Source organism: Podarcis filfolensis (assembly GCF_964270895.1).
Source record: "Podarcis filfolensis genome assembly, chromosome: 11".
NCBI lineage: Eukaryota > Metazoa > Chordata > Lepidosauria > Squamata > Lacertidae > Podarcis > Podarcis filfolensis.
In genome coordinates, this window is record NC_139613.1 from 50888943 (window position 1) to 50907365 (window position 18423).

The 18423-nt window shown below is 43.5% G+C and overlaps 1 protein-coding gene across 6 annotated transcripts in view; it reads right to left on the reverse strand.

Moving 5' to 3' along the window:
* The window catches only part of SYK (spleen associated tyrosine kinase), a 36747-nt gene extending 21280 nt beyond the window's left edge, over positions 1 to 15467 (reverse strand). For 4 of the 6 annotated variants that reach the window (XR_014539790.1, XR_014539791.1, XM_083576857.1 and 1 more), the window contains exon 1: positions 14725 to 15467. The gene's annotated coding sequence lies outside the window, so the exon portion shown is untranslated. Of the gene's footprint in view, positions 1 to 9056; positions 9160 to 14724 lie in introns of those variants that run through there. The other 2 variants (XM_083576858.1, XM_083576856.1) reach the window with 2 other exon arrangements.
* Between the last annotated feature and the right edge of the window lie 2956 nt (positions 15468 to 18423).

Sequence of the window (18423 nt, forward strand, 5' to 3'; positions counted from 1 at the left end):
CAATGCACTTTGATTATGCTTTTAAAAATTATTTTCATGTTACACAGGAAGCCACAAATGCTCAGCTCCTTAGCATTTAAGTATTTGTATCTCTCTAGCCGAAAGCATCTAACCTGCCTTTCTGTTTCCTTCTGTGGCTAGTGGACATTCAAAAGTTGCCTACTTTAACCAAAAGACACTTTTTAATCAGTGTGCAAGAAAATGAGTGGAAGATAAGAGAGACAAGCACAGAACTATTGATCAATGAAACACCTTTCCCTCAGCAAAAACCAAGATATAGAAACACTAACTTAAATATATGGGAAGTAACTGAGAATGAGACATATATATAAAAGTGCCTAGCTTCCAGTCTCTAGCGAAACTGAGAATGAAAGGTACAACGGACCCTCCCTGTTTCCGAAATCAGAACTGTTTCAATGACTGACAGATCAAGAAAGGGTCTGATAATAAAGCGTCAAACATTTAAAAATTCCCAATACAAGACTGCCTTCAGATGTCTTCTAAAAGTTGTGTAGTTCTGTATCTCCTTGATATCTGAAGGGAGGGCGTTCCTCAGGGAGGGCACCACTACCAAGAAGGCCCTCTGCCTGGTTCCCTGTAGCCTTCTCACAGTGAGGGAACCACCAGAAGGCCCTTGGTGCTGGACCTCAGTGTCCGTGCTGAACAACAGGGGTGGAGACGCTCCTTCAGGTATACTGTGTCAAGGCCATTTAGGACTTTAAAGATGAGATGGCAGGCAAATGATTTCTTTCTTTCTTTCCTTTCTTCTCACCTGGCAGGTGAGTTGCCACTGCTACCTTGCTGCTGTTCTGTGAGCTGGAATCTGAAATACCTCTGAGATATGATGCTGTTTCCTTGCCATGTGTATTATGCAGAAAAAGAAATGGGAGCCATTTCTTTTCCTGTAGAAGGTTCCTGGAAAGGAAGCTGATTTCATTCTTTCCCAACAAGCAGCATTTGAGGCTTCGTTCTGCAGTGCAGGCATGAGCTGGCAGTGGCAGCTCAGCTTTTGGCTTTCCTCTGGCTTAATTAGGCAAAAAAAGAAGGAAGGTAGATTTGTCTTTCCTTGCCTCATCGCATATGCCCAGTATTGGGTTATGGAAAGAGGGTACCATCCCAGGAAGCCCATGAAATACAGGACCCCTGGCCAAATGACAATCTTCTTTTTAATTCAATAGAAAAAGTTAAATGTTTCTCCAGGAATGTTAGAGCCCCTGAGAATTTCAACGGCATCTCTTTGAATCCCAAGTTGTGTAAAATGATGGAATTGGGGGGCACATTTTCTATATTACTTAGGTCCAGACAACAGAAAGATCTGCTGGGAGGCATTATCAGACTTGCTGTTGTCACACCATGGGGTGGTAACAAGGATGGGTGTCAAAAAGCTCTATGGGTGCTGCTACCTTGTTGGAAATGGATGCAGGTTTGGATGCTGACAGCACTGTATTATGGGTTCCTGGGCTCTGTTTATGTGTGTGGAGACTCTGCTTTCTACATGTTGCTCAAAAACCAAGGCTTCTCTCATTTTCAAGTGACATCTCAGTTTACCAGCCACTCACTTAAGTGAACTGTACAAAAGAAGAAAACCCCCCAACCCCAACCCATGATTTAGCATGATGCAAGGGAAGAAAGCTGAATAGTTATACATCTGCAAGTGTGTGCAAATGTAAAGCTGGTATCTCTAGGAAGTGGTACATGTACATAAAAAAGGCACTAGAGTCAGAGCTACTACAGTAATGATATGCAAAAATGAAAAGCTCAGCTGTGTAATAAAAAAAGTTAAATAGCAATAAGATGCCCTAAAAATAACTGTCAATCCAATGCCCTGAATGTTTATGTTCAGCATAAATGAGGGGAAAAATATTTAGTATGCCAACATAGCACTTTTCCAGATGGATTTTAACTTTTAGACAAGAGGGAGAATGCAGTTTTCTAAGACAGCTTAGATAGGAATCAAGCTAATCTTTCACACAAAACATGAACTGAATAACACTCAAGTTGATACTTAACAACAAGTGTTGTTAATTAGGAAAAGTCAAATTATCTTCCAAATTAAGGTTCTTTCATCTCCACAAGAGAAGCAATGGGGAAATATATATGAAGGACTTGCACAATAAAATTAAATATCTCAGAAATAGCCCATTGTTTTACAACTTGTAAAAAATACAAGATTGGCAACGTGTTAGTCTGAGATGCTAAGACGGGGAAATGCCAGAGCCCTACTATAGATAAAGAAAGGCCCAAATCGCATGAGCCAGTGCACTGAAAAACTTGAAGCAGGGGCAGCACATCCCAGAACTTGATTCTGTCACCCGCCATGCACATCAGTTTATGCTATATTGCTGCTTACACCCCAGCCTCTGTACAGGAATGCATGGCTGAAGAGTCATTATGCTTGCTTGGTCTAGTAAAGGAAATAGAGGGATCACCCTCTTGCCTGGCATCCTATAGTCTTTTGGGGGGCACAGAAGCTAAGGGGACAGATGCAGAGCTACAATGAAAGAGGAATAGCAAGGAAACAGAAGTCTTTCTTCAGTATACGTATGCATGTCACCTACCACTAATTGCACATCCGTAATTTGCAGTGACCCACAGCAGTAATGTACCCGAAAAGTCAGCTTGGTAGCATTCGCTTTATTTTTATGTTTATAAAGAAGCAAAGCAATAAATGAGAACATAAGAAGAGCATGCTGGATCAGGCCAATAGCCCATCTAGTCCAGCATCCTGGGCTGCATACACGCCATTATTATTATTTTATCATTTACTGCATTTATATACCCCTGGTATATAAATCTCAGGGCAGTTCACAGAACAAAATCAAAATATAAAACCTCAAAATAAAAACAACAACCCAATAAAGCCCCTCCCCCCAAAAAAACACATTTAAAAAGGGCATAGGATTTCAATCAAATCAACCAAATGCCTAGTTAAAAAAGAACCTTTTTGCCTGGCACCTAAAGGTGTATAATGAAGGTACCAGGTGAACTTCCTGGAGGGGGGGGAGTTCCATTTAAAGCACATTTAAACCCAGGACTCTGCTGCCCCACAAGAATCCTGGAACTTGTAGTGCTAGTAATAGTAGCTCTGAAAAGAAGTAACGCCAGATCCTGGGAGTCTTGGGAGAAGTTATGTGGCTCAAATGTCTGGTTTGCATGCAATCCTGTTCTCGCATTGGCCAGCAAAATGCCCAACAGCAGGAGCTGAGAACAGTATTCTTCCCCAGTTGCTATTCCCAGCAACTGGAATTCAGAAACATACCATCTCCAGCAGTGGAGGTAGAAGAAAGGGACTGGGTCGTATCCATTGAATTTGTCTAATCTTTTAAAAATCCATCCAAGTGGATGACCATCACTACCTCGTGGGAGTGAATTCCATGGTTTAACTATGTACTACTGCCTATTCTGAATATTCCAACATTCAGCCTTACTGAATGTCTTGAAGTTAAAGTAATTTTTCAAAAGGTAAAAACTTTTCTCTATCCAATTTCTCCATACTATGCTTAATTCTACACATCTCTATCACGTTTGCTCTTACTTGCTGTTTCTCTAAACAAAAAGCCCCAATTGTTGTAACCTGTCCTCATAATGGAATTGCTCTGCCCCTGTGATCTTTTTGGTTGCCTGCCCTTTTCTGAACCTTTCCCAGCTCTACGACGTTCTTTCTGAGTGAGGTGGCCAGAACTGTACACTGTATTCCAATTCAGGTTGCACCATAGATGAGTAACATTACTTCAGTGATGTTGGGCTGGAAGAGGTCACTACAAAGGAAGGACATACGCTTGCTGTGTCAAGTGAAAGTAACTCACTAGCAACACTCAGAAAATTATCCTCTTAGAGGTAGCTATGCAAAGACGCTTCTCACCCTGTCCAGATTACAGGTCGATAAATTTACATGAAAGTTAATGATAGATCTAGAAGCCACTGAACTTTTTACCAAATGTTTGAGTTGCAGCTCATAGGCAGGAATTATGCCAATCCAGTACATATCAGAGCAAAGTACAGATTGTGAGAAAATATGCCTTTAAAACAGGCAGAACTGAAACCTGTTTTTGTCTTCCCCTTTCTTCACTTTACCTCCCATTAATTACAAGCAGAATGACCAGTGGTGAGGGCTAGTGAGGCCTGTGGTCCAAAACAACTGGAGGACATCAAACTTGGGAAGGCTGTGCTGTAGAAGAGTTGGAGAAGGCCTTCTGGTCACCTATTCCAATGCTCTGCTCAGCGTAGAGAATCCAGAGCTTAAGACATCCCCAAAAGATGTCTAAGTCTAGTCTCAGCTTTAAGACCTCCAGCACGGGAGAGCCCATCATTCCTCCAGCTAATTGATTTCATTACTGAGCTATTATTTCTGTGAAGATGCCTCTCCTAACATTCAGGCACAACTCTAACCCTCTCGTAACTTAAGCCCATTCAATCTAGTCATGCCCTTTGTCTTCTTCTGTGTCACCAAGAGCCAAAACTATTTGAAAACGTTCTCTCTTGCTCATACTTCACCTGCTTAGTCTTCTCTGGGCTAAACGTACCCAACTTCTTCACTCTTTCCTCCTAGGATTTGTTTTACATATCACTCATTTCTTGCCCTCCTCTACCCCGGTTCTGCTTTATATTCTTAAAACTGCAGTGCACTCATTTTTGTAAGTCACTCTGAGATTCATTTTTCTGAGGGGGAGAGACTAATAAATATAACAGTAACAGTAACAATAGCAACAGCTTGATACAACACTTGAAGCTGACTATGCTGAATGCAAACAAAAAGTTATATTCAAGCTTTTATTGGCTTTAGTCTGCCTATGCTAATTATACTCTGGTCTTACAAGAATCACACTCTTTTTGTCAGTTTTTGAGAAACGCTTCCTGTGCTTCTCTGAAAATGTGTCCCCATGACCATACACATTTTTGCTCAAAGTGCTTCGCACAAGTCTAATGCAATCACCATAACTCATAATAAAAATTAGATCTACAACATAAACACTAAGAATTAACTGCTAATTTGAAATATATCAAAAACTGAACACTTCATATAGAATGTCCCAGGTTCAATCCCCAGCTCTCCAGGTGGGATTCTGATTGCCCCCTGCCTGAAATCCTGAAGAGCTTCTGCCTGTCTACTCCGACAATAATCAGCCAGATGGACTGATGGTATGACTCAGTGTAAGGCCTATATCCCTACAAAGCTTACCAACAGTTCCAATTAACAGTATACAATACCTTCACATCCCAAAGTAGCCACAAAGTTGGTGGCATTAGTGCCTAGCACCTGCCATAACATTTACATCTTGACCTTAATGTCTAGAAAGCCCCTTCGGAGTTTTTCTTGCAGCAACTTCCTTGTGAAAACTGTAGAGCAGGACAAGGCAGGTGGAAAGGCAAACACTGTTGTGGTTAAACAAACTTAGGCTAAGTTTTACCACACATGAAAAACTTAAAACAAATCCTTATTTCCTGATGAATAGCCTTTGGACTATAACATAACTTAAATAAAAAACTATCTTTAGAAAGATTTTTCCTCCAAAAGCATTTTATTTTAAAAATCCGATTTAAATGAAAAAAAAGTCTGATATATATATATATATACATACATACATATATATATATATATATATATATATATATATATATATTTAAAAATCATTGATTTTTATCCACCCTGATATGCAACATCAGCGGAGGTGTACCTAGGCTCCCTTCCACCCTTGACAAGGAGATGTATCAGTGCCCGCCCACCCATCTCCAGAAAAAAAAACCATGATGTAATTCAGTCATCACAAATGACTTTTGAACTGGGCATTTAACAGCATTCTACTCAAAAGTAAATCCAACCAAGTTCAGTGGGGCTTACTCCTAGGAAAGTAGGTACACAGGACTGCAGCCTAAATCTGGCAAGTCAGAGGCAGGAACTTCTGACAATACCTCACTTGCCTTTTCATTACTTCGGTCAAGAAGCCAGCAGAAAGGCAATAACTTGGAGGTTGCACCCCAGTGCATCCTTTACTCAGAAGTAAGCCCTGCTTAACTCAATGGTCCTTGCTCTCTGGGGTAAACTTGCAGTGGTGCACGTGCTGGAAACTGGTCAAGCCGGGAAAGAAACCAGGAAAAAGCAACTTGGCTACTGTAAATTAAGAGCCTCTGATGTTTCTCAGTTACAACATCAGCTGAAAGGCTGCTTTTGGGGCAAGCAGGGGGATCAGAGGGCGGGGAGAAGCCCTCACAGGGACAGGTAAGGGGACCCTGCAGCTGCTGAGACAGCCCACACCAGCATCCAGATTCCTTAGCTGAAGTTCCAAGAGAGGCACAATTTTTGTGCCTTCCTCCTGGCCTGCACCCTTGGCAAAGACCAACCTTACCAACCCCTAAGTACTACTCTGAGCATTGCACACCCAAACTTTGGCCTTGTTCAGAACTTGGATGAATGCATGAGGCTCAAAGTAAGACTGTGTGTGCTCAGCCTTCACGTGTTCAGTATAAGGTTTGAAACAGCCCCATGTGTACGACTGTAAATGCAGCAGGCTCTTTCCGTGCAGTCGGGAAACAGGCACGTTTTGCATGCACAGGTGCTCTTTTTAATCCTGTGCAATGAATGTATAGTCAAGCATACGCGATCCCACTTCCACATCCTTGACTACTATCTGAAAGGGGTTCCTATCACTGGCACTCACTTCAAGATCTGTTGTATTTAAATTCTTTTTTACTTTTTTACTGTAAGCTGCCCAGGGAATTGTAAATAAATAAAATGTCCTCCACTCAGTGAAGTGGCTTTAATTCTCGGATTTCCTCTGCTTCCATATAATCTCTTCAGTTGCTAGCACAGTTCACTGAACTTATTCTTTACAGTGTTTTGACAGGGTCCACACACTAGGAATGCAATAGGATGTGGGGCAATTATAGGATAATCTGGCAAAAGTTGAGCAGAACTGTTAATACTATTCTGTGCAACCCCAATCTCTGAGCAGCAAGAGACTCCAGAGTTTCCAATGTTTACTCATTGTTTCGTTTCCTTAGAATGAAGGTCAACTGAGCCTGTGGTGTCTTTAGGCTATATGGTTTTATTTGCACACATACACAACTTGAGCATAGGATGGAGGGGATCAAAGAATTAACACTCCAACATATCTTGCTTCCCCATTAGGTGCTCAGGGAAGCTCCAAGTCACACAAACACCACTCTGGAGATTGTTTTTCTACTTTAGAAGGTAATGTGGCTTCCAACTACAGCAGTACAACCTTGTCTGCCCAGTTCAGTGCCTTCTTCAAATAGTTTCTAAACCTTACATACACAGGATCATATGATTGGAAGGGTCCCATGGGTATCATCCAGACTGACCCCGCAACCTATAACACTATGTTTAATTTTGCACCAAAACTGGGCCACCAAGACAGCAGTAGCAGAACAACTTCATCAAGCTTCCTTGCATCTTAATACATTTCCAACAGACACCATTTTTATAATGTTCATTGGACACCAGTGTGTACTGAATGTCATTGCCGGTTGAATCAATTTCAAACAAAAAGTCTAGATTGGACATTTCAGGGCTATTGCTCACTGTAGAGGCCTGAGTGGGGTTTCCTAGCTCCATCTTCCATGGTTACTGTTGATCATTCAGATATTTGTGTATCTGTAATTTTCCCTGGGGGAAGGGCTAATACTACCAGTGAGGATGGGTTAAACATGCCTTCAGTTAAATTCAGAATCTCCTGTTTTAAAGTTTAAAACCCACAATATCAAGAGATCTGGTCACAGATCTCTTATGTCAGGTGTGTGGTCAGGCCCTCAGATCCATGGAGGAAAGTGTTTTCTCCTAGATGGAAAGCTGTAGGTTCTACAAACCAAAGGTAACCCATATTTATAGCAATGGAATTGAATGAAGTCATATTGACAGCAGTGGAGGTGAACTTTACTTAAGCTCCATATATTTCAATAGGGTTTACCTGCTAATAGTTTTTGATGGATTTGTGCCAGCTGTTCTGTTCCCCTGTCTTTCTGCTTTCAAACTGTACCTTTCTTGTCAATGCTAGTAGACAACCATGTGGAATATTATGTAGAAAGGTGCTGTATCTCCCTAACCCAAATCAATTATTAAATGAGACATCTCTGGTTGAGTACCAGCCACGTAACTATCAGATTTGTTCATCTGTGGATCTATAATGTAACATACCTGAAACTTGCTGTGCTATATTTCACTCATGCTTGTGTCTAGACCTCTAGGAAATTTTGTTTAGGGGAGTATTTTCTGTAGAGCCCTATAATACAGTGGACCCTCCAGATGCGAACTTAATTCGTCCCGGGGGTCCGTACTTACCCCGAAAAGTCCATATCCGGAGGTGCCAATTCTGCATGCGTGTGGCATGATAGAGTGCTTCTGCGCATGCATGTGCAGCAAAACCCGGAAGTATACACTTCCAGGGTTGCTGCGTTCGTAACTCGAAATTACTTTACCCAAAGGTAACATAACCCGAGATACCACTGTATATAGTTAGCAATCCTACTAGAAACTATGCTAAATACCTTTATTAAGGTTTGTAAATGCAGTGTTTAAAATGTTTATGTACTTACTGTTTTAAATTGTGCAATTTTATAATAAGTATCTTCCTAGTACAATGTTAATTCTATCCCTTCCTTTCAACATTGTTCCCTTTATCTCTGGGATTCATGCCAGCTTAAACTAAATAGCTGTCTCATTATTATTTTTTCCTAAAGTGGCGTTGGATAAATTTTACAATACTTCTATCACAATGGAACAAAAGTCATTCTGTTTTGTAAAAAACACAAGTGAAAACTTACTAATTTTTTGCCAGTCTTTTTTCTTTAACAATCAGTATTAAAGGTTCCCCTCCTTCTTTCTTTCTGCTGTTCCTGCCGTTGTTGTAATCTGTTACGTGCATTACGGCCACTCCTTATATTGCAACTTTTACAGATGGAGAAGTGAATCCTGTAACTGGCCCTTTCGGTTTTGAAAAGCAGATTACAATAAATACAAGAAAGCCCCTTAGAACAGAACTAGGCACCCCCTGCTGAAGTGACTATCTATCTATCTATCTAATCTCCAATGATGTTATTACCTGTTTATTATGCTTGTATCTCAAACTCCCTCTGGAAAGCTCAGAAGAGTTCACTCGGGTTTCCTGGTTAGTAACTTGTCCAGGTTCTGGCCAAGCTAAGACTGACTTGGGAGGGGCAAATAACCTCCGTTGTTAAATGCAGAATATTTGCTCCTCCCATCAGAAGTGTTCTAATTCTTGAGTTCAGTTTTTATTTTGACAAGGAATAAAATTATACTGTTTAAACATATTCACCATCATTCAACAAGAAAGATCTACAAGCAGAAACAAGATTTCTGCACACTGATTTCTATCTTTTCGGATTGGAAATCATAAACAGGATAATGCACATATGCACTGTACTGTTCAGGCAAGACTTAATTGCTAGATGTCTCTCTTGGTGAAAACTGGGATTTACAATCCCATCTGGGCCGTCTAGCTACATTCTATCTTTTATTCGTTTGTTGAAGACATTTATATATCACTTAATTGTTCGCATTTCATGGCAGTGTACATAAAAACAATCTACAGAAAACAAACGCAGGACAAATACAGGATAATAAAACATTAAAACTTTATCATAAAACCTGGTCTGCTGGAAGAAGACAGACTTCATCATGCACCTGAAGCTAGGAAGGAGTGTGCCTGTCTAATTTCAGCTGGGAGGAAGTGCCACAGGCTTGGACACAGCACACTGAATGCACATCTAGTAGTTATGAGCTGTGCCTCTGAATCATTGGGAACCACCAACAGAGATTCCTGCATAGATCTTGGTAATTGGGCCAGAATATAAAAGATCAGGCAGTCCTTAAGATCTACTGGACCCATATTGTGGAGGGCCTTGTAAATTAATACGAGAACTTTGAATCTGGCTACCAGTAATGCATGAGCAGCTAGTGCAAGCTTTTAAGCACTGCAGCTGTGTACTGGCCATGGTCTGTGTCCACCAGCAGGCTAGCTGCTGCATTTTGCACCAGTTGTAGCTTCTGTACTGGGTGCAAGGGTAACCCTGTATAGAGCACATTGCAAGCATCAAGTCCTAAGGTTTACTTATATATTTTATTATTGTATTTATAAAAAGCAGCCCAGTAATATCACCGTATTTTTCCGTGTATAAGACGAGGTTTTTTTGCTATTAAAAAATGGGGGGTCATCTTGTACACGGAACAGGACATCTGGGGGAATTTTTAAAATATTTAAGCATATGTCTGGGATTTTGGCTTGGGCAGGCTGAGGCGGTCCCACCTGAGACCACCCCACCTTTCTCTCTCCCCCCCCCACCCCGGGCTGCATGCTGGCGACTCGCTCGCCTCCTGAAGCCCCCGCTGGCTTGGCCACCGGATCGAGAGCAGCTGCTGCCGCCGAGAGCTGCCTCAGCTACCTTTCCTTGCCCTTCTTTCCTTTTTCCCCTCTTCCCCTCTCAAACTCCCACCCTGCTCCCAGCCCGCTCATCACCTTCCTCAGCTCAGTTTGCTCAACGGCATGGCCCCAATGCAGAGCGGCCGCTGCTTTCCTCCGGCTCTTCCTTGGCATCCTGCTTGGGAGCCTGCTTCCCCACAACAGCAGCTGCCACCTAGGGGGAGCGTGTGGAGCCCCAGTCGCTGCCTTTGCTTCTGCACCACGGTGCACTGCATGCACCTCATGGTGGAAACTTTGAGGGCAATTGCCCCCCAAAAGATCAACAACTTGCCACCACCAATCATCCAGATTTTCACTTCTATTTAATTTTGGGCTAAAAAAATAGGGGTCGTCTTATACATGGGGGCATCTTATACATGGAAAAATATGGTATTCTATGGGTGGCTTACATGATACTATTAAAAACACAGTATCTTAAAACATCCCAAGTTCCAGAATAAAAGCTGCTAGCAAAGAGAAAAACAAAACCAGTAGTTCAGAACACTAAACAAACCGGTAGTTTGTAAAACAAAAGGACTGGAAGACTAAACCTGGTGCCCAAATGGCCTTGAAGAAAATACAGTAGTACCTCGGGTTACAGACGCTTCAGGTTACAGACTGTGCTAACCCAGAAATAGTACTTTGGGTTAAGAAATTTGCTTCAGGATGAGCACAGAAATTGTGTGGTGGTGGTGCGGTGGCAGCGGGAGGCCCCATTAGCTAAAGTGGTACCTCAGGTTAAGAACAGTTTCAGGTTAAGAACGGACTTCCAGAACGAATTAAGTTCTTAACCCAAGGTACCACTGTACTGTGACCCTTCTGAAGGAGCACATTCTCCCTGGTACCACCTGTTTCACTTCATGGGTCCTCTGAAGAGGATCTTAAGGTCTGGATAAGTATATATGCGAGTAGATGATCTTTCAGATATCCTGGTCCCAGCCTGTTAAGCGCTTTAAATGTTAAAACCAAGACAATGAATTTGGTCCAGAAAGACTGGGAGCCTGTTTAGCTGTTAAAACACTGTTGTGATATGTTGAAATTGCCAGCTCCCAGTTAACAATTTTACAGCACTGATTTGAACCAATTGGACCAAGGCAGTTCCATGATGCTATATTTTAGTTGCATTAGACTAAATAATTGTAGGTCACTTTGAGTTTACATATTGTTTTTAAAAAGTGACCAATATGTCCAATAAATAAAAACATACAGAAATAAGGGCATGGCTGAATTAGATTGTTTATTTCTTCACACAAGAAGCACAAAGGAGTGGGGGGAGTCAGCCCTGAAAATATTTCCCCATTTATCACACTGACTGCATGTAGCAGAAGTTGAAAGTTTCATAATGGAGTGTGGCTAACCCAAATGCACCTTCTAAAAATGATGCATTTGATGTTTCACTTCAAGCAAACTTCTACAATGTAGAAACAAACATGATGTTCCTTTGCCCCAGTAGCGAAACCTGAATTCTGTTTTGCATTCAACAGTCTTAACCAAATTAAAGTCTGCACAAGAGTGTTACAAAAGACAGGCTTGGGTCCCCCCCCCCATGTCCAGCTCCCCTTCCCTTTCCCCCCAAACTTTACCATACTGTTATTAAAATAAAAATATTCATGCTTCTTTCAAAATGAATAAACTGCAATATTGTTGAGACCGAAACCAAGTGAAGAAATTGTGAAATCCTTCCAAGCATTTAGTTTTGTTGTTTTTTTGCTCAGATTTTGCTATAGGGAACTACAAGGAGGAACAACCAAAAAAGGAATGACCACAGACTTGCGCGGAGAAAAAGGAATGGCTGCAAGAGGGGTTTTTTTTGCTTTGTTTTTTTGTAGCATGTGTCCTTATTGCTTTTATTTATTTACTTATTGAATTTACATACCACCCTATACCCGGAGGTCTCAGGGCAGTTCACAGAACAAAATAAAAATATAAAACTACAATACATATAATCAAAATAACAACCCAATAACACTCCCCCCAAAGAACATTTTAAAAGGGCATAGGATGTAAATCGGATCAACCAAAGGCCTGGTTAAAAAGGTTTGGGTAGGTAGCCGTGTTGGTCTGACGCAGTCAAAATAATTAAAGAATTATCCAGTAGCACCTTATAGACCAACTAAGTTTGTTCTGGGTATAAGCTTTCATGTACATGCACACTTCTTCAGACGTTTTTGCCTGGCACCTAAAGGTGTATAATGAACACACCAGACGAACTTCCCTGGGAAGAGCATTCAACAGACGGGGAGCCACTGCAGAGAAGGCCCTTTTTCATGTTGCCACCCTTCCGGACCTCTCGAAGAAGCACATGAAGAAGGGCATCAGAAGATGATCTCAGAGTCTGGGTAGGTTCATAAGGAAAGAGGCGGTTCTTGAGGTATTGCGGTCCTGAGCAGTTTAAGGCCTTATAGGTCAAAACCAGCACTTTGAATCAGGCCCAGAAACTAAATGGTATCCAGCGCAGTCAGACCAGGATCGGTGTAATATGCTCAAACCGTCTTGCTCCAGTGAGCAACCTGGCAGCTGAATTCCGCAGTTTCTGAACTGTCTTCAGAGGCAGCCCTTTGCAGTAATCTGACCTTGAGGTTACCAGAGCATGGTCAACAGTAGTTAGGCTATCCCTGTCCAGATAGGGGCTACCGATCGGAAGGTTGGCGGTTCAAATCCCCGCAATGGGGTGAGCTGGTTGCTCTGTCCCAGCTCCTGCCAACCTAGCATGCCAGTGCAAGTAGATAAACAGGTACTGCTGCAGCGGGAAGGTAAAATGTGTTTCTGTGCGCTCTGGTTTCTGTCACGGTGTCCCGTGGTTTAGTCATGCTGTCCACATGACCTGGAAAGCTATCTGTGGACAAATGCCGCTGAAGCGAGATGACCCCTGTAACCCCATAGTCGCCTCTTACTGTATTTTACTGTTCAGGGGTCCTTTACCTTTTTTCACCCTGGTCCGATGTAATGCTGGGGTGCCAAATCACCCTGCCATTCATGCACTGCCCCTTGTGGCTTTCTTTCTGGCCCGATTAATGCCTGCTGGGTATGGGCTCTTGCGTCCAGGGGTCCTTTACCTTTTTACCAGTACATTTCCGAGCACAATTCAAAGTGTTGGTGCTGACCTTTCAAGCCCTAAATGGCCTCGGCCCAGTATACCTGAAGGAGCGTCTCTACCCCCATCGTTCAGCCTGGAAACTAAGGTCCAGCTCCGAGGGTTTTCTGGCAGCTCCCTCCCTGCGAGGAGTGAGGTTACAGGGAACCAGGCAGAGGGCCTTCTCAGTGGTGGCGCCCGCCCTGTGGAACGCCCTTCCACCAGATGTCAAGGAAATAAGCAACTACCTGACTTTTAGAAGACATCTGAAGGCAGCCCTGTTTAGGGAAGTTTTTAATGTTGATTTTTTTTGTGTTTTTAATATTCTGTTGGGAGCAGCCCAGAGTACCTGGGGAAATCCAGCCAGATGGGCAGGGTATAAATAAATAAATTATTATTATTATTATTATTATTATTATTACTTTTACTTATGGCGGGGGGGGGGTGTACCACTTCACTCTTACCCCCCTTACCCCCCCAGCTCTTTCCCACATGAATTTCTTCAGCCAAGCGACCCCCTCAGGCAGGGCCGGATTTAGGTTTGATGAGGCCCAAACTACTGAAGGTAATGGGGCACTTAATATGTCCAGCTGTCCTTTCTCAAAAACAAACTGTCACTTTTTGGTGTTGAATATATGGTAATTTATGGACCTCATAGGTATCTAAAGCTATTTGCACATGCAGAATGTAGGCACCCTATACTGTGGTACCTCGGGTTACATACGCTTCAGGTTACAGACTCCGCTAACCCAGAAATAGTGCTTCGGGTTAAGAACTTTGCTTCAGGATGAGAACAGAAATCGTGCTCCAGCGGCGCGGCGGCAGCGGGAGGCCCCATTAGCTAAAGTGGTGCTTCTGGTTAAGAACAGTTTCAGGTTAAGAACGGACCTCTAGAACGAATTAAGTACTTAACCTGAGGTACCACTATATCTAGAAATGAGCAAACCATTACTTACATCACAGGAGCCTACGCAACACAAAACACTGTTGCTGTATGTAGGCTTTATTTTATTTGTTTCTCATCTTATATTTTGGAAATGTACACCCAGGGTTTTTTTTTCCCTTTAAATTTTATTGGTGGCCCTTGGCCTAAGCTATAGCTAGTTTAGCCTATATGTAAACCCGGCCCTGCCCTCAGGCCCCAAGCCGCGGCTCCCTTCGTTCCCATACCCTTCCCCCCGTCCCTCCTTCAACTGAGGGAGAAGAAGCGTCTCTTACCTGAGGGGAATGGGCGGGAAAACTGACGTGACGTCTCTGTCTCTCCTCAGGAGACGCGGCCTTCCGAAGCCGGGGGCTAGGGGTGAGAGGATAGGAGAGACCGCGGGCTTGGAGACCGGCCGCCGGCCACCTGCCTGGGCGAGGCTCGACCCGCAAGCCGTCGAACCTTCTTCCTCGCTTGTCGCGCCCTTTCCGCGAAGCAGCAGCCCGAGTGTCCGCGGCGAAGAAGGCCGGCCTCGGCTCGGCGGTCTCTCGCGGGCCACGCCTGCCGAGCCCCGCCGAAGGAGCCCCGGGTCCGTTCAGGGTGACTGGAGCGCCCGCTTCCTCATTTTCGAGTTTCCTCAGCGGCTGGGTTTCGGCAGAGCGGCACTTCCTCGTCGGCGCCAAGGCCAGCTGCCTTCATTTGCTTAAGAGCGGTTTAACGGGGGGAGGGCGCGGTGTTTGGGGCTTTCGGTACCCCGAGTGGGACGGAGACGCTGGGAAAGATGGGGCCCGACCCGGTTGCCGCTTCCCCGGCGCCTCTGCGCTCGGCAGGAATCTCCCCTTCCCTGCCCTCGCGTTTATTTCCATGCCAAGTAAAAGCGCAGGTTCTGCTTTTTCTGCGCGCGCCGTAGCGATTGGCTCCTGCCTAGCAGCGGGGGTTGGGCTAGATGACCCCTGGGGTCCCCTTCCTAACTCTGTGATTCTATGATTTCTCTTGAAATCTTGTGCTTCTTAACGTTGAAGTCATGGAGTGGGGTGGGGCGTGCAGCTGCACCCCCCTAAACCAAATGAATAAATAAAAATACTTAACTAAAAGTAGATACAGTGATACCTCAAGTTACATACGCTTTAGGTTACATAGGCTTCAGGTTACAGACTCCGCTAAGCCAGAAATAGTACCTCGGGTTAAGAACTTTGCTTCAGGATGAGAACAGAAATTGTGCAGCGGCGGCACAGCAGCAGCAGGAGGCCCCATTAGCTAAAGTGGTGCTTCAGGTTAAGAACAGTTTCAGGTTAAGAACGGACCTCCGGAACGAATTAAATACTTAACCCAAGGTACCACTGTACATATTTAAAAAATATTTATTCTTTTCAAATCCATACATTTCACTAATTTTACAATTTTATTTTCCTTCGTTAAAATAACAGGCGATCCCCCAAAGCCTTTTCCCCTACTTCCTGCTACACAAAATAATTCTGTAAGGAAACAGGGTGGATTGCCCTGCCATTTTCATGGATCACTCCAGAAAAATATACGGGCCTCCCCAAGGCTGGGCAGATCACAACATGACAGCGATGCACTGTATTTGTCTGGTACTGTGTCTTCTAGTAAATGTTGGAAGTCTTTTATAAAAATGATGGCACTGCAGGATGGCGGGAGCAAGTAGGTAAAATCAACACTTTGCCTGGCCAAGGGAATGGTGAATAGTAAAAGCAATATAACAAAACATCTAATTTTACAATCCTTTTAACATTTAAACTTGACTCCCCTCCCCCTCTTTCTGCAGTTCCTTGAATTCATTTTGTTCATATGCAGCCTGTAGAACATTCTCCTTCTGGCAATAGTCACTAGTATATGCCCTGGAGCATACCAGGAGAGTTTTAGGGGGGGGAAAGTGTTCTTTTTTCAAGAGGGATGTCTGTCAGTTAGACTGAGTGTGCCTAAGCCCTTTGGTGGGCCAAAAGCAGCACTCTTACATGTGACCCAGTGACATTACTGTGGATTTCCATGCCTGTAACATGTGAACATCCTTGGGTCTTACCTGCTTGGATGCCCGTATCTGAATGGAGGAAGTAGGCATATGAGTTGGAAGTATATACATATGCAGTTGCTCCCGACAATACTGGGTCGTGGGTGATCCTGTGCTCTAAACTACTGAGCCTAGGGCTTGCCGATCAGAAGGTCGGCGGTTCGAATCCCCGCGACGGGGTGAGCTCCCGTTGCTCGGTCCCTGCTCCTGCCAACCTAGCAGTTCGAAAGCACGTCAAAGTGCAAGTAGATAAATAGGTACCGCTCCGGCGGGAAGGTAAACGGCGTTTCCGTGCGCTGCTCTGGTTTGCCAGAAGCAGCTTAGTCATGCTGGCCACATGATCCAGAAGCTGTACGCCGGCTCCCTCAGCCAATAAAGCGAGATGAGCACCGCAACCTCAGAGTTGTCCGCGACTGGACCTAATAGTCAGGGGTCCCTTTACCTTTACATATGCAGTTGCTCCTGACAATACTGGGTTTACCTATCACACTGTGAGACCACCTCACACTCCTCATGTTGTTGGACTCAGCACTTGCCAACAGTCCCAGCCAGTCACGGATGATGGGAGTTAGAGTCGTACATCCCTGATCTGGAAATTAGGAGAACACACACACACCCCTTTGGATGAGTATATTAGATTGTTTCTAGTTAAAATATGCCTGCCAAAACATTATATCTTCATGAGTGGCCTCATCCATTTTGCTATCTATGTGGCAGCTTCCTTTGCCTGCATGATAGATAATTGAGGATAGCACAACCTTTCAGATTTTCAAGGAAGTAATGGGGGGGGCACTGTATTGTTAATTTGGCAATTGTCCTTGCATATATATGTGCTTTCTAGCTAACCTCAGCCACAACAGCAAAGAACATTGCTCCACACTTCAGCTACTCTTGGAAATTAAGTTTTAGTAGGTTTGCTACCCCAGCTGCAGCGATTTCCCACAATGCCAGGGCATTCCCAGCCACTCCTTCTTTGCAAAGGCGTGAGTGAGGGAAAAGGTAGATTAGGTTGTGCAAGAACTAAGGACCTGCCTTTTCCAAATTTCCCAATAGGCAGAATTCCCATCCAGCAGGCTGAGCTGCTTTCTTTCTCCCTTGGATATTGTGTAATAATTAGTATTTTGAAAAGTTAAGAGTGCCACAAGCAGGATAAATCTACAGTGCTGGAAATGAACTGTTTGGGATGAAGAGACTGAGGCTGCATCCCTATTGGGGTATTATCTACACAATGAGTAGCTCAGATCTGTTTTTTCCATGTGCACACAGGTGCAAGTATGTCCACAGATGTGTGTTTTAAATGTTCTGCATCTGAATTGTAAGCCAATAATTCCCATATACACTAGTGGGTGGTTCTTGCTGGGATGTATCTTTGTGGCATATGCATGTCCCCTCCCTTCAATTACATATCTACCCTCCATTACCATTAAAAAAAAACAACAGTCATGCATTCGGGTATTTCTTTACCAATGTGTACACACTTTCACATCCCCAGGAATTGTGCAAGAGCAGGGTTGTGGGGCGGGGGCAGTGATCTGTCATATGCATGCATACTGGAGCTATTGATTCCTGGTCATTAAAAAAAAAAAAAGCATGGAGGTTTTGCACAAACCTGCTGTTCACATTTACTTTAAACTATTGTGTGAGCAACCCCTAAATTAATGAAATGCTCATTATGTCTGGAAACAATTGTCTCCAGTTATTAAAACAGTTTTGACATTGAGGCTATATCATTTAATTGCTAGATAAATGTATTTCTGAAATGCATTCCCTCTCTAGTTCTTCAAAGACCCTGAAAGGTATGTTTGCCTATTTCTCTGCTATGCAGAGATTTCATTGACAGCCCACAAACAGATGTTTCCCTTCTGTACTTCTGAGCTAATTCTGAGACCTCACCCTGCTTAGCATGAGTAATTTGGGTGATGCCCTTCAGTGTGCACACAGTGTTAAATTTACTGCCATCTGCCAT